The 18,012-nt window shown below is 37.0% G+C and overlaps 1 protein-coding gene across 1 annotated transcript in view; it reads right to left on the bottom strand.

Annotated features, from left to right (window-relative positions):
- Nucleotides 1-17,197, bottom strand: part of LOC134661336 (proton-coupled amino acid transporter-like protein pathetic) — a 32,529-nt gene extending 15,332 nt beyond the window's left edge. The window contains exon 1 of the mRNA XM_063517368.1: nt 16,907-17,197. The gene's annotated coding sequence lies outside the window, so the exon portion shown is untranslated. The remainder of the gene's footprint in view (nt 1-16,906) is intronic.
- Nucleotides 17,198-18,012: the final 815 nt, after the last annotated feature.

Raw genomic sequence — 18,012 nt, 5'->3', positions numbered from 1 at the left:
ATAAATTGAGCCATTTTATTTGTGGTTTCCGAGTTATACTCATTTTACATTTTGCATTGCTATTAAAAAAATTCAGGCGCTTTAATTTTTCACCGTATTGATATCGTTTTTAAGAAAAAACGCTACGCTACAACTATTTTTATTACGCCAGGATTTAGTACCTTTCATGATTAATCTGTTACCCTTTCACGGGTAATCTGTTAGGTTCAATTAACTATGAAAATTACGTCTTACAAATGGCCAGGCGCCATGTCAAAGGATTCTTCCTAAGAAGAAATTCCGCTCTTCGTTGTGCATGTAATTGTGTACATAATACCTACTCTTAAGTAGGTACATGGTGATTAATCAAATAAGAAGAGTGGAGATCGAGGGGGGGAGGCCTTTGCCCAGCAGTGGGACACTGTAATTGTATAGGCTTATAATAATAAAAATAATAGGCCCATCTAGTGCGCGGCAAGTCCCCACCTGCCTCGATAACTTGTGAACACATTGTTATGGCAGGTGTCCGTACGTCTTTGTAATAACCCAGTCTCATAGTCCACCCAAACTTCAATCCATAGATCGGTATACTGTTCTCTTTTTCTACAATAGTCCCAATGCCTCTGTCTATTGTTGCACCTGTGAACGGGTTCCAGCAGGCGTTCTACATGACATAAAAGCTCTCCAAGGGGCCTCTACGTGTTGGATCTGTGTCCCCACGCAAGCCTATCAAAAAACCGGGATTATAGGCCCGTGATATCCAAGGAGATACAAAATAATAATATTTATAATAATACACTAACTATCCGTCCTGAGCAATTTCGATTTCGTTAATGTCTGCCCTATTATTGGGCACATTAATGTGCAATTGTTTTACAAGGGGCAAAGTTGTTGTTTAATATCCTCGTGCTAATATTGATACACGAGTAAGTGAAAGTTTCAAAAATAGAACCATGAGCGTAGCGCGTGGTTCTAAAGTACAGGAATCTTGAAAGTAGCGAGGGTTTCAACTACAACGCATGAGGCTTAAAAAAACTTTGCTACCAAATGAAACACAATTTCTTTCCACACCAACGCGAGGAAAATACTTAAACAATTTGAAATCAAATTAAATAAACGAATGCTGTAATTATTAGTGGCTTTTGTTCACTAAGTATTATACATTAATTAAATTTACAGAAATAGGCATGCACGTCATGCTCGGCGTTTTGGCACTTTTATATGCAATTATGATTATGGTAAGTCAGGATTATGATAATCATATTGATCATATGACCAGTCGATAGAGTGTGTGCAGAAGAGTCGTGGAATGTAAGGCATATTTATACGAGTATAAATATTTTTTTCATTTTTATTTTCAAGGCAGCCCATACATTTCACGACTCTTCTCTTTCCGCACAGACTCTATTAATCTTTACAAGAAATTATAATTTTCACACTCGACTTAAAATAATAATTATTGTTGAACTTTTTTAAGGATGCACATGTTTAGCGGTATTTTTTTAACACCATTTCATGATAAAAACAAAGGTGTGTTACTAGTAGATTGTTAACCAAGGGATGAAAGGCACTCATTTCTGCCGAGGTAGTTTGGTGCTCGAACGCAGTGAGAGCGCCAATAGTCCGAGGCTGATATGATGCCTTTCACTCGAGTTAAACACTCTACTTTTCATTTCGAATACGAGGAAAGTAAAATACGTGTTTTATTAAAACATGACTAAGTATAAAATTATATATTAAATCTTGAGGGTACTTATTACAATTACCTCACAATTTAGGCAAAAGTATCGTTATTTATGGAATGGGGAGTTAAATATCAGAATGAAAATTGTATAACAAATCCATTTAAACTCAAATTTCAATTGCTTATCGTTAAAATTTTAACATAGTCTTATTTGCAACTTAACGTAACATGCTCTACGTAGTACGTAGTGCAGAAACGTATCATCAACACCTTTTAGAACAACGTTCTATCAGAGCATAAGAAATATATTTCCATCCATTTTGATCCTGATTTCGGTTTTAAGTTTCGTTATTTAGATTTACTTATTTCCATCCGCTCTAAAGGAAAATTAAAGACACAAAAGGCGCTAATAGGGTTCAGTAATGAAATTTATAATGGTACATTACGAAAATCTTGCACAAACACGGCTTGCACGTTTTTATTTAGATAAAATAACGACATTTGAAAAAGTAGTCGATATAAAACAGTCAAACACCGATAGGTTATTAATCTAATATCTATACTTAATATACCTCCCTGGCAACGGAAATGCACTTATTTTTTGGCCAACCTGTATACCTAGCTAGTGTGAATCATTAAGTTGACGAAGAAGAAAGTTTGTCAAGGAAATGCTTGCGCAGCATAGGTACGCTTGAATGTGAATTTGGTCTGCGCTTACCTGATAGAGAGTGGGAGAACGTTCCAAAGTCTGATAGCCTATGCCTGTACATGTACCTACATACTATGCCTTAAACAGTTTTTTGAAAAAAAAAACACTATAGCCTAGTTCGGACTATATTAGTCGAGTGGCGAGTATTTTAGTTGACTAAAATCGGTCAGCTAAACTAAAATCGTTCGCACTACAGATGAGGCCACAATGAAGAGCGGAATTTCTTAGGAAGAATCCTTTGACATGGCGCCTGGCCATTTGTAAGACGTAATTTTCATAGTTAATTGAACCTAACAGATTAACCGTGAAAGGGTAACAGATTAATCATGAAAGGTACTAAATCCTGGCGTAATAAAAATAGTTGTAGCGTAGCGTTTTTTCTTAAAAACGATATCGATACGGTGAAAAATTAAAGCGCCTGAATTTTTTTAATAGCAATGCAAAGTGTAAAATGAGTATAACTCGGAAACCACAAATAAAATGGCTCAATTTATAATTGAATATGAAAGTACTAAAAAGGTACTAAAATTTGGCTTTCATAGAATTTATCAATAATCGCGGGATCATAGCATAATAAAATACACCCGCCATTCTGACTGTCAGGTTGGCGGGTGTAACGTTTTTTGCTGATAACTTTAAATACCGTGAGGTACTAATTTTTTTATATGAGGTACCAAATAGTACAAATTAGGTACTAAAATATGGTATGCTTTTTGTTTAATTTTATTTACATACACCCGCCATTCTGACTCTCACGTTTATAATCTAATAAGTTAAATAATCGTATCTAACATAGTCTTAATTTTAAGTTCCTGCACATGCAGCGTGTACATACACGTTCTAGTAACCTGTTATGTATTTCTGTGGTCCGTTTATTTTATTTTATTTTTATTTTTTATATACCCCTAACTTTGTTGAGTCGTTTTCTCGGGATCTCTAATCTACAGGAGCTTCAGTCGTAGTGGTTTTAGCTCTGACAATTAGATACTTTTACATATCTAAATAATGTTAATATTTGTCTATTGTTTGTTATTTTATTATAGTTTTTTTTGTGATTCGACATTTAGAGACTGTATACATCTCTAATTAATTATCTGATATTTAATTGAATTGAAATTTCTATTTGTATTTTTTTTATTGCGTGTAAAAGTGCCCTTGTAGCCTATTTGCTAAATACATGTCTGAGTTTTTAGTTTTAGTTGTAGGTAGAGATGCTTAGAGATGGGGATTTGGGGAAGACATGCTCTGAACACATGACGGCCGTTAGCCGGTTGTTTGTGTATCGTCGATTCACCTTGTTTAAGGACACAGGAACAGGAGGCAAAGTCAGCTAACGTGCTAAATGAAATATCATGATGAGTAAAAAACGTGCGTGCTGGGAAACGGCATCATCATTATGCAACATTTTTCATATATCATCACACGTTAACGTTAAGTGGTGACATTGAATATATCCTTGTTACCACGGAACAGGCGAAAGCGGTATGGAACAGCTAGGTTTTGCAGGTAATTTATTAATTCCTTGTACCTATCTTACGGAAGATGCTAAACAAATTCAGTGCATGTTTTTATCTTATACTTACCTTTAAATTCTTGTATATTTATTTATTTATTTATATATATATTTCGGGGATCTCGGAAACGGCTCTAACGATTTCGATGAAATTTGCTTATGGGGGTTTTCGGGGCCGAAAAATCGATCTACTACCTAAGTATCGATCTCTGGGAAAACGCTAATTTTAGAATTTTTATGTTTTCCGAGCAAAGCTCGGTCTCCCAGATATTTATTATTATTGTAACTAAGTACTTGTATAATTCCCGCAGTCGGTAGGTAAGTAGAGTTCATCTGACTGCACAATTAGACAAGTTACGGTTAAGACCTATATATAAGTAACACGTCGATTCTATTTATGTAAAAGATAATTTATTGCTGTGGGCTACCGTTTACGAGTTACTTACGAAAAACTAAAAAAAAAACGACCTTAGAACAAATAATACGTGACTTTCCAGCCTTAATATATATAAAAAAAATTGATTCTAGCGAAAAAGTGTATTAAATCTTTTTTGTAGAAAATATTATGTACATTACTTATGTAGTAGAACATTTCTTGCTACGGGCCACCGTTTAAGAGTTATTTACGAAAAACTATAAAAAGGGACCCCCCTACCCGTTAGCTTCACCTCCACCCCCGGTACTTTTAGTATCTTGTTTAATACACCATTACCTACACCCATGCTAAAATTGGCTTACACATGCATTATTTCCCCCGATTGGCAATTTTTGGTGTTCGTTTGGTGTACTATGTCTTATTGGGGTAATGAAGTACCTCTGAAAAAGGCGGTATCTTTACTTATGCCGGTGGAAATGTTTACCTGACCCAGACACTTTTGAATAGCCTCCTGAGGCCCGGCTGTAAACATGACCCGCCATCATTCAACGTTCATGGAGCAGTCAGTCAGTCTTGGCATTTTACTTGACGAGTGGTGCACACTGTACAATCGTACGTACATATCGTATCGCAGTATATTTTACGACTGCCAAACACTGTGTACCTAACACTCGTATCCTTGAGCTCGATTGCGCCCGTGGTTACTATAACAACCTTATCTTATATATATTGATTTCTTAGCTAAAGATTTCTAAGATATAGATCAATCGAAAACAATAAAATAACGGATAGGTAGTGACACCTTGTATGGAATACCTCGGTCTACACGGGCGACTGATCCAGCGAAAGTCGAAGCCGAGTGGCCGCACTTCACTAAAAAGGTCGTATGAATATTGGATTTCAAAAGCAGTTGAGTCTTTTAGGGCTTTGGTTGTGGCCGGCGTCGCATTACGCTGTTGCAGAAGCCTTACACTTCAACAGAGCCGATTTGTACCCTTCAATTACGTGTACAGTCAGCGTCAAATACTTTGTAGCAGTCAAAGTGGCCAAATAGTTCGGTACACCATACTACATATATGGTGCACCGAACTATTTGGCTACTTTGGTTGCTACAAAGTATTTATTGACGCTGACTATACCTACGGTGCCTACCACTTCTGACAGTAACACTTTACCTAGCGGTAGCTATTTGTTTTTAATAGCTTTTTTATGTGCAGACAAGGTCCGAAGGCGAATATAACAATGATAAAATATCAGTCTTCCTCTTCCACCATCGTGCTTTAGATTTACCACTTAGTTAAATACTGTTTACCTCGAAGTAAACAAAGTAAACAAACAAATTCAAGCGACATTATTTATAGGGATTATAATAATATGATTTATATGTAAGTTAGGTACGTCATGTCTAATTTTAGTGTAATAAGAAATGTAAGAATGTTAAGAATTTGTAGGTAAAGTCAAAGTCAACAATGAGAATGACTAGCATTACTTGTATTATGACGCAACAACACTAAAAATAGTTAATCACTGTTCACCTAGTCCAAGTATTGATCCAGAGAATAGTGCTACCGACTGGCGAAGGCGGTGTGGCTTGTTGCAGTGTTTTTTTTATTAGTACATTGGTAGTTAAGGACTTAAATTTATTAATTAAGTAAAATGGTATCAATGAAACTGGGGCCGTAGCCAAGACAACAATCGTATATTGATCAACGTCAATCGAAATGTAAAAATGTATCTAAATTAGGTACAAATGGGAACGGATAGTCACGTAGTATTTTAAGTTTAGATTGGTATTTTCTGTAAGATACAGGGATAATCGTAAAATATATTGTACAAGGTCTGTGAAAACTATTTCATAATAATGACATACTCGAAATACAATATAAGAAATATAGGAAACGACGGAACAAAGAAAGTACCTATGTTTTGAATATCGAAGTGGGCAAACTGCCAATACAATGCATTTATATCAATACCTGCTGCATATCGAGTACAAAATAATTGAATGGATGTTTTTATCAATTACTTCGTTTTTACAGGATTGGCAATGAAAAAGTACAGAAGCTGTGTTTGATTTTTAAATAGATGTTTAATTGTGACTACCAATGATATAAAGCTATGTTTCTTAAACTTTGTATTAAATAAGAGTATAATGAATTTGGAATAGATAGTAAAACTTGGCAGTTCACAAGTGCCTAAGTACACTTGGGCTGACTTGGGTAATGCCCATAACAAAATTGCTATGTCACGCGACCTGTCTAACCCAAATGCCGCTCTCGTTAGGACAATTACAGCGTTCTATATATTAGCCTCCCAACTTTGTAATAAGGTGATCAAATAAAGCTAATTTCCTTTGTTCCCGTAAACTTAATAAGGAAGCGCTTTGTCTTGGTTTAGGTGCGCCCATCCGTCAGTATTGAGCAGTTGACCACCCAGAAAAAAAGATACCTTACCTGTATTATCTTACCATTGAGACTGCCCCAGTTAAATCGAATGAAAACATATAACTACCGTTCGTATCTTCCATCCATACGTACATGGAGAAATGAAAACTTATCACCTATAGGCTTAAACATAACGGGTGATAACGTTAATGCAAGGACATATCTCGAAATAATAAATGTACCTACATATTATACGTATATTTTAATTCTCTCTTAACAGTCTTAACTATAAATTAATAGAATACCTAACTATAAGTCTCTGCAAATCTAAAAGAAATAGTCTCTTTTATGACATGTCCTCTTAATTATTTGCGTTTGGCAGGAAAATATTGACGCTATTATAGCTTCCGAAGCTTGTTAAGTACATAATTATGTATTTATTAACCCTGAACAGCGGGGTTTGGGCGTCATGGCACATGCCGCCTCGTACATTGAACTTTTCGGGCACTGTAGTTTTTAGGTCGTACCTATTATGCGCATGTTTTTATTTTAAGAAAAGCGTCATTACATACCTACCTATCATCTACTACCTCAGTCGGAATAGGAATGTTTATCCTTGAATAGTACCTCCATGGCTATTTGAAGCGCCCTTGCACACCATACAGCTGATTAGAAAATTGATTATATTTATATATATACGATACTAATTAACGCCTCTAGATATTTGGTTATTTAACGTATTTATTATGGAATTGTGGTTAGGCCGACTAGGGCCGAAGTTCGAATTATGTCGCAAGACTCGTAAGATAAGAATAGATAATATTTAAAAACAGAACGTATCTCAACTACAAGTGATCGAAGACTTACTTTAATTAATTTGATATATTAATCATACATAAGTAGGTATGTATATAGCTAGTATAACATAAGTATAAAAACAAATTAACTTTGATCTCCCTCATAAGTTAAATACAATTTTACAAAATGTAGTATTTAGTTTGAAATGCAGTTTAATAAATTCTAATAAATTGCTCATTTTTGATTATCTATTTATCATCATATCATATTATCATTTAATTATCTTATAAAATTCATTATGTGTCATCAATGTCATCATCCCTGTTGAAATAATTCATGTAGGTTTATCGATGTTTAATACATTAAATAAACTACGCTGCGCTGTTACCTGCATATATACCTACATCTAGACGATAAACCGATAGTAGTTACCATAACTAACCGTATCGTAACAAATTGGAATGACAGGGTATGCACAGGGTATGCAGGGGCGTATGCACAATAATACAATATGCACAGTGGCTAGTTCATAATCATACGTCCTCCGAAAGCCAGCAATTCGATGTACACTACTGACACCGACATCTATGGTTAATGGAACTCAAACGTATCTATGTATGTATGTATTGCTATGGGTTTAGGACTTTTGGTAATCGTACGAGTATATTAGTTTACCTATCTAGCTGCGCTCGGTTAAGAAAAAGTCTGCGCGACGTGTCATTAGATTAAGCGTTGTCCTTGGAAATAAACATGAAAACTATAATTTTCATGTTTTAATTACAGCCCATAAACCTACATGAGTTTTTTGTGTCCAGTCCCAAATTCAAAATATGACTTACTTGACTTATTGTCCTATGTCTCCTAGATGGGGCAGAGGGCGTCCACAGTGCGCCGCCATCTGGATCGGTCTTGAGCTTCGTGCTTGACTTCGCTCCGTCTTCCCAATAGCCTCTGCCTCTGCAATAATAGTCCGGCGCCAGGTCTGCCTTGGACGGCAACGTTTCCTCTTTCCTTGGGGATTCCAGTCTAGGGCTTGCCTCGGCATGTGGTCAGGATCCCTTCGGACTGTGTGCCCAATCCAACTCCATTTCCGGCGCTTGATCTGCTGGTTGATCGGAGTCTCATTGCAGCATCTCCACAGGTTGGCATTAGAAATTTTCTCCGGTCAGTATACATATACCGAGAATGCGGCGGAGGCAGCGGTTAATGCAGACTTGTAGCTGGCGCGAGATATCTTTTGTGACCTTCCACGTCTCGCACCCATACAGCAAAACGGTTTTATGTTTGACCGGAATATTCTGAGCTTAACTCTCCGTGTCAGTTTACTTGAGTGCCATACGGGGCGGAGCTGTGTGAAGGTTGCTCTTGCTTTGGCTATTCTCGAAGCGATGTCCTCTTCGGTCCCTCCAGTTTCCGACACGACGCTCCCGAGGTAAGTAAATTTGTGGACTTGCTCCACAGCCTCTGTGCCAATAAGGAGCGGCACAGTACTTGCCGCCCTGCACCTCAGCTCTTGGGTCTTCCGGGGGTTGACTTTGAGTCCGATCTTCATTGCCTCACTTCGAAGGTCATCGAGCTTAGCTTGCATATTAGCGCGTGTGTGGCATAGTCCAGATCTTCTAAGATGTTGGAGAGTCCCCACTCTATGCCGCGGCGCTTATTATCAATTGCATGATGCATGATACCATCGAGAACAACAAGAAAGAGGAGAGGAGAAAGAAGACACCCTTGTCGCACACCCGCATTCACTGGAATATCCTCCGAGACAAGGCCATTGTGCGTCACTCTACAAGAGTAGGTCTTGTAGATAGCCTTTATGAGGTTGGTGATTTTCTCGGGGACACCAATTTCACGCAGCCGGTTCCAGATACAGGAGAGGTTCTACGGCCTTCGACAACCTATCCAGAATGATCTTGCAGAGCATCTTAGATGGGGTCGAAAGCAAAGTGATGCCACAATCGCTGAGGTCTCTCTTTTTTGGCACGGTAATGAGAAGTCCCTTGTTCCAGTCGTCCGGTAATTCTTCAGCAAGCCAAATGCTATTCAAGAGTGGTGTTAGGGCATTCACGGCGGTCGGCAAGTCAGATTTTAGCATCTCCGCTGTGATGAGGTCGACTCCTGGGGCTTTTCCGTTTTTGAGCGATTTATTGGCCTTCGCTACTTCTTGTTCAGTAGGTGGAGAAAGAAATTCAAAATATACGCTACTGTTAATATCATTAAACAAATTCAAATTAGACATTGCCTATTTATTATTATTATTATTTTATTATTATTATTCTCTTTATTTATTTGAACTCTTAGGCTAGGTTATTTTATAATATGGATATAAAAATAAAATACAAAAACAATACAAAATACGTATAAACATATTATAAAAAACCTAACCTAGGGTGCCGCCAGCAGCGGGGCAAGGCCCAAGCTGCCGGTGGTCAGGGCTGCAGAGAGAGGAACCGGCGGACTATCCGCGCCGTGTCCAAGATCACCGAAGATCCCTTATTATTATTATTATTAGTTAGTTATTATTATTAAACTATTCTTCTATTCTTTATTCTTTATTTTTTTCTTTTTTTTCTTTGTTCTCCTCATAACAACTAACAGCTGATCCTTACCAATATCACACCAGTGCCGGTGTATCCGTCTGCGGCAGGTTTCAAATAAAATTCAGTCCTTAAGTACCTACGTAGGATCATCAGCACAAATGCTTAGTCAACACTACTCTGCTCCATCCATAGAATTGATAAATCGCTTGTGCATTGTGCCGTGCAAGTTTCCACTTTACTGAGTTAAGTGTTTAATGAGTACTGTAATTATTTACTGCGATTCCGTTTATTTATGTTTCTGCATGATGTAGTTGTCAGTGTGTGTAGTTAGTCGCATGATAAACTTTAAATTGGCCTGCAGCTTGGATACCTGTGTAAGTATACTGGCATAGGTAGGTAATGAATTTTTGATTAAGTCTTGTTTTTTTAGCCTATTATTTTCATTGTTAACTAACCTAACCTATTATTTTCATTGTTCATATTGTGAATGTGAAAAGATGGTTACTCCCTAGCTCACCTACAAATGGGGGTTGAAAAGCCATCAATGTAGATAGATAGGTACCTACTTTTGCAAAACTACCCTGAAATGAAAAAAAAATTATGCAGACAACTTCAGGGCATCTTAATTGTTTCAATAACTGAAATTATCTTAACCCAAACGAAAATAATAATAATTCCCTTTCCAACTGTAGTACTTACCTAGTGTTTGTTTGCTCATCTAACACTTGAACAAAATTTAGATTTGACAAAATTTGACGGTTCAAGTGTTCACATAATTTTGTTCAATTTTCAGAATCGTTATTCTTAACCTTAACTATTCATAAATAGTTAACATCGTCGTTTGAATAGCAATCAATGAAATACTATTCGATCCAATAATCCATCGATTTAATACCCATTTGGTAATTTTATGTAGGTACCTATTATATAGGTAGCACGCGTAAATATAGTTGGTCAACCAAATCCTGTCAGTAAAAAAAGGCGCGAAATTCAAATTTTCTATGGGACGATATCCCTTCGCGCCTACATTTTTCAAATTTGCCGCCTTTTTCTACTGTCAAGATCTGGTTGACCAAGTATAGCAATCGACGTTGTTATACAATAGTGCAGGGGGCCGATTTTTGAATTTCGATCATTCGATTTCGTCACTCGAAAATCGATAGAAAACGGCGAAAGGCAAATTTTTGAAAAACGAGTGATAAAAATTTGGAATCGAGTGAGTCAGTACGACCACTCGTTTTCAATTCTATTAGTAGAATTTATATGCCTAGTACTTAGTGGAGATATTTCTGAACGAAATACACGAAATCGAGCGGTCGAAATTCAAAAATCGGTCCCCTGGTAGTTGCAGTACTTGCAATCCACTTACAATTATTATTTTGCAATATGCGTGGTTACAGTTGGATATGTACAAACGGTTAACAATTTGAACTTGAATTTGATCTTAGGTTGGGAGCCTGAAAATAGTTTGTTTAAAATCGTGAGTAGAATTGATTACCTACACGTTTTTAATTTAGTAGCCTTACACCACATACATATTCGCTATCGTGTGCGTAACCTAGTTTCTACGTATTATATGCATTTCGCTCGTATAATATAAATTTATACTGGCATATTATTGCGAGCGAGATGTATAGAAAGTAAATTACGCAGACATTAGCGAATACGTTTGTCAGTGTTAGGATTAATTTAGTTAGTCACATAGTGTGTTTTGTTCGAATTCCATAAATTCTTTATACTCTTGCCTTTTTAACTATCAAAACAACTGAGTTGGTGTGGTAAAAAAAAACCTCCCAAAGGTAAATAGAAATAATGAAATAGGTACATCAAAATATTTCGTAGCTTTCGCTATTATGTATTTCAGCACTAAGTTAATTTAGCGCTCATCTCATGGCTCGAAATATTCAGGACAGTGTACCTTTAAAGCTATTAGGCTAAATAAGAGGTTTTAATTAATGCACTAAAATCAGCTGTAGTTAAGAATGCTCGCCATGTGACGAACAAGAACAAGTCAAATTCGCTTACATTACTCTATCGATCGACTTTAAATGAGGCTAGCCTTACGCGTTGTGAGTGGAACATACGTTAAATAAATAAATTAATAAGAACTTGCCGTACTGAGGTAGGTAAGGTATTGCTGTAGGGTAATTGTGTCAGATACCGTCCAATTATAGGAGATGTCTACTTTGAAATGCTAAAAAAAAATATTTAAGTAGTCTTACTTAAATGTGCTATATTTGTTTGTATTGCTCATATTGTCTATTTTAGGTTAATATTACGTGACCTTAAATAATATTTACGGTTTATTTTATAAAAAATATATTTTGAAAAAGTAGGGTTATTTCAGTTTCCGTCCGCCTGTGAGCTACTTTTCGTCCACGTATGAGTCAGTTTTCGTCCACTGTATGAAAAAGTACTGTAGGGTGCATTATTGCATTGAAAATCAATTATACCTATCTTTATTTTTTGTTTTTATGTTATATAGATAATTCTTAGTTAGTTACTAGCTTCTACCCGTGACTTCGACCGCGTAGAATGGTTATTTTCGTGATAAATATTTATATATATTTCCTTCCTCAGGACTCAGACCGACAAACAATGTTACATTCGCATTTATAATATATAATATCAATATAATAAGGAATCATTTATTTTTAAGCTATGTACGTTACTAGTACCGACTTAGTTTTGTTTTGCATATGCGACAAAAAAATCGCAGCGATTTTAAAATTGTGATTTGTCACATTTTTCCGCGACTGCTCGCGACGCCATTGTCACAAAGTGAATTGCAGCATACGGAGTTGTATGGCCCCGCGCGCACTGCGATAATAAAATCGCACCCCGGACCTCAGTCGGCATTTCGCTCTCCAAGAGTCAACATATCGGAACCTGCTTCTCCAATGGAGTCACAAGATGAGACGCTAGATGTTGACCGTTTAATTATAGAAATAGAAGGAGATCACCTTTGTGGTATAAATACTCAGTCATACAGCGATTGCATATTGTTTCACGCCTGGCGACTGGTACGAAATCCATGTCGAGAATGAACAAATCGTCGACTTTTCATCGCAGTGCGCGCAGTGAATTTTCTGCGATAAATTACAGCGCGATTCTAAAATCGTCTCGCAAAAATTAAAATCGTGGTGCGCGCTTGGCCTTACAGACGCCCGGACCGTGACTTTGCGGTCCGGCGCACGTTCGATCGTGTGTAAGGTGATCCGCCGTATGTACGTCCATTAAAGCCGTGTAACAGACAACCGCACCCATGAGTGAGAGCGAGAAAGAGATGGCTTTTAAGGACGCAGTTTTATAAAGCCCCACATTCACACTCCTACCGTGTAGGCCGCCTCGTAGTCCGCCTCGTTGGGTAGGATTGTGTATGGGGGTTGTGGACTACGAGCCGTCCTACAAACGGCTAAACGGTAGGAAGGCTCGTAGTCTACAACCCCCATACACAATCCTACCCAACGAGGCGGACTACGAGGCGGCCTACAAGGTAGGAGTGTGAATGCGGGGCTTAAGTGAGAGCGAAAAACAGATACTTATTAAACCAGCATCCACACGGCCTGGTACAGCTATCAGTTCATGCTGTAGGATATAGAGCGAGATAGGGAGACAATTATATGTCTCATTCTTGCAGGACTATTTTGTAACATCGTGTAAATACTGCTTAATAATCATAGACATTTCAATTATTTTAAAGCCCGCTCCACACTCGTGCGCGAGATATTAAGGAGGGAAAATCGTAAGATTTGACATTTTTTATATTAAGATTCGAGTAATGCTTGATGCTTAAATAATTAATTGCCTATTTTAACTTATTTCCTCGCATATTTGGGGCAAACCACTATGCTCCGGTGGGAATAGCAATTCGTGGAATCGTCTCATTGTCGGACTCAGTTCAATTCTTTCATTTCGTCGAACAAAATCGAAACTCATCCACGAATTGCTATTTTCGCCCTCAGTAATCATGTAATAATAAATCTCGTCTACACCACTCATAGTACATGGACGGAAACTGAAACAATATTTAAAGCTATTTTTAGTTTTCGACCACGTATTTTAAACATGATTTTAATCAAGCAACACTGACAAAATCGTGGACGAAAACTAAAATGTATAATCTTATAAGCAAGAAACATCATTTTAAGAGAAAATATATAGTAGTTTATAAGTCTTTTGAAGTAAAACGATCATAACAAATACTCACCTAGCTGTTCCAGTTACCGTCCGTGTGGTCGGAAACTAAATATTTTTCAAAATTAGTATGTCAGTACTCGTCCACTAAATTTATCAAAGATTATTATGAAAAACCTATAAAAAACACTTAAAATTGCGTTTACTATACTTTTAAGTTGCAGTATGTGCCAATAACGTAACTTAAACTAGTTAAATTAATTAATAAACTTACCGTGAACATTAGCCGCCAACACTTTTTTTTTCTTGCAAAATGACGTTTTCAAGCTCTGGATGCAATGCCGCCACTTACATAATTTTTTTTAAAGCCGCTATTTGTCAAATAACACTTTTATTTTGGTAAAAATATTGCTTAGACATTATGGATTGCAACAAATCCAAACATGTGTGAGAAGGCTTGTTTATATTCAAATTTTCCGCAATTCTTTGTAGCAACTCCGCCAAGTGGACGGAAACAGGCACTGGACGGCAAACAGACACAATTACCCTATATCACGATAAAGTATCTACGTCTTTTACGAGTAAGTTTGAGTAGATTCTATTCTAGTATAACCGATAAACATACTTAGAGGGTAGACTACCATTAGGTAGTACCTAAATCCTAAAATTCCTAAATATTAGGGCCCAATCTCTTGGACATGCTCTTATTCTCTTAACAATAAAGTCGCGTCAAGATAATTTTGAACACCTCGCCCGCTTAGCAACTTCTGCTGCTGACTGTACTATGTATTTATACATCTAAAGCCATTTTCTGACAACCTTGACCATTATGTTTTATGTAATTGTACATTTTTATCATGGCGCTTATCATGTGTATTATGTACCTAGATTTATTGTATATACGGTTGATGAACATGACTTTTAAATAATAAATAGTATGAATAGAATAAATACGGTTTTTCAACTTTAGTTCTTGTTCACTCATACTTATTATTAGTTTGTATACATTTTAAATATTGATAAAAATGCGTTTCAACATATACCTACTTATCAGATGAGTTTGCAACCTCTAAAACTCGCATATCATCCGCTCATGTTTAAAAGATATTGAAAACAGATACCTAGGTGACTGTATGTGTAGGTATTGTATACTTATGTAGGTATGTATATACTTACACTATTTAATGCATAACAGGTTATACGTAAGTATCAACGAGAGTCACAAGAATCGAAAACCCAATTTGGCATTTCTCAACCCATTCTCGTGAAATTTTTGAGCAGATTTGATAATTATGTTATTTTTTGTCCAATCCGTTTTTTTGAAAATCTTTTTAAAAATGGCGGAGCCATGAGGATTCGCGTGGTCAGCTCATATTTAGAGCCACTAGTTATCATCAGTAGATAATAGTAGGTAGCTACGGGTTATTCAATTAGCACAAAAAAGTGTTGAGTAGGCATGGTTATTTTTGAACCTTCCCACGCAATTGCGCTTTTCATGCTTATGAACATATATGTCTGCTATTGACTGGTCAACGTGTAAAACTGTGTGTAGGTAATATATAGGTCATGTATTATTTCAACAGTTAAATTTTATTAATTCGCAAGGAAATATCAAAAGGGTGGTAACGCAATAAGGAAAACTGTTAAGTAGTAGGTAATGTGCTGTACAATCTGTAGGTATACATAATAATAATATCCTGACAGCTAAACCAGACAAACCAGTGGCTGCAAGTCATTACAAACTTATTATAATAAATAAATGTTATTTGAAATAACCTGTCTTGCCTATAAAAAAAATTACAGCCGATCTATAAACTATGTGACAGTAAAATAAACAGTTTACCTAAACCGACGGCGAAAATGATAGGGCTACTCTTATTTGAATTATTTTAGTGCCACGATGGGAGATTTTTTCACAACCTACGTCTCAGGTAGGTATGGGCCGGGTCACAGACAAAAAGTTCTAACGGGGTTTACGGAAAAAAGTTTTAAAAGGTTTCAATTATGAATGGGAATATCTAAGAATCAGTGACATTTATTATTTAAACTTAAAACTTAAGTAGAGTACAGGCCATGCCTAGTGCGGGGTTCACTGTAATGTGCCTGTTAAACTTTTATTGTCAAAAAAGACATTGTTATTGTTAAGTATAGAGTCATAATTCTTAACATTTAATAAATACATTAAATTGAAGGCCGGTCTAAATAATGAAACTAACGAATTCGGTGTCTTCAGTTTAGTTACTTAGGTAATTACCTAGCTACAAGATTGGACTAAATTTGTATTAGTTTCGCACTATCTTAAATAATATAGGTATATGAAAGGTTATTGACTGACACACATGAAAGTAGGTACGAGTAAGTATGTTACCCTACATAAGTGTATTGTTTCCAAAGTGGGTAAATGACCGGCGAGGGCTATGCATTAAAAAATATTTCTCTAATAATAGCTAGGTGCCCAGTTAAATGCGTTGGCATAGGTTACAGAAGTTTCGAAAGGTTTGTTAACTGTAGATAAGGAGTAAATTTGTTTAAGAATCGCATTAATTGTTGCTTGAGTATTATTATTACTCTACTAAAACCTGAGCAACATGCGACATCTGGGTTACACACAGGATGTAAAAAATACCTACTAAGCTTTGTTAGAAGTCAATAATAAGTAGACATCGATCGTATCAGTCAAACAAGTGTCAAAATGACGACATCCATATGTCGACGGTGTCGATTCGCGCACATGCAGTGATATCAATACGGAACGTAAGAACTTATTTTCTGACACAAACACTTACCCCTCCGACCGAGTCTCGAATTGGCTGCCGGCTGGCTATAGGTTATGACTGCAGCACTGTGCCACGTGCTTTAAAAATAGAATAAGCGACACGTCCGACCGACACACGAGTGAAAATTGTAATGAACGTAGCGAACGAGCAGGCGTGCAGTCAGAGCGGCACGACGCGCCGGCGGTGGCGCTCGGCCGAATACAATACGCCACCGGAGCCGCAGCCCGCCGCGCCGAGCCCGCGGCGGCTCGTTCGCGAGCAACTGCCTCGGAATGTTGCATCATGCCGGCCGCCGGCTGCATAGTATTCCCGCGTCCCACATGACCCACGTATGGCGCCCTTGGGGCTATACCATGTCCACCGCGACACCAGTGCAAATTCATTCAGCAAGGTACTTTCGTTGAAAAGATAGTTAGGAGCAGTCACTTATTGTATAATACATTATAATGGTTACCTATAGGAAGTGCACGTAGGTAGATACTTAGAAAGGTACTTCGACAAAGCTAGAGAAAATATTGTTACGTTACCTAGTGCTTTTGCTTGATCAGAAAGGCTGCTTGATAAGTAAGGACCTAGGCACATGTATCACGTCAAAACAAAACAGATGTCTCACACTCAAGTGTGTATTTGATACAAGAGATACAACTAATAATAATTAATTGAACACGTGAGTTGATGAATATTTTTTATAGATTTGATAATTTTGATTACCTAACAGATTGATACAGATTAGTATATGCGGAGCAGAATTCAGATTTGAAATATCTGTTATCGATCTTAATGCATCACGCTCGCACCAATTTATAAGCGCGAACGAAAAGCGCAGACTAGTACGAAGAATAAGACATAAAATAATATAATATCATATCATTATCAGATTTTTAAAATATGAATACCGGTCCAGTTTTGTAATGTATCCTGGCCAATATTAACGAAATACATGCATCATTTAAGCAATCACCTCGGATTAATAACGGTCAGATATTTTGATTGTAATTGGGGTCACCCGTTCTATAGAGTAGACCGGTAGGCAAGTGTACCTATACGAGGTAGGTACTCGATATTTTAATACGCGGGTGCCACCAGCCACACGTATTATGTCGACGCCAAAAATG

The sequence above is a fragment of the Cydia amplana genome, chromosome Z, assembly GCF_948474715.1.
Source record: "Cydia amplana chromosome Z, ilCydAmpl1.1, whole genome shotgun sequence".
Classification (NCBI taxonomy): Eukaryota; Metazoa; Arthropoda; class Insecta; order Lepidoptera; family Tortricidae; genus Cydia; species Cydia amplana.
The sequence above is the reverse complement of the archived record's forward strand: the minus strand, read 5'-3'. Positions and strand labels throughout refer to the sequence as shown.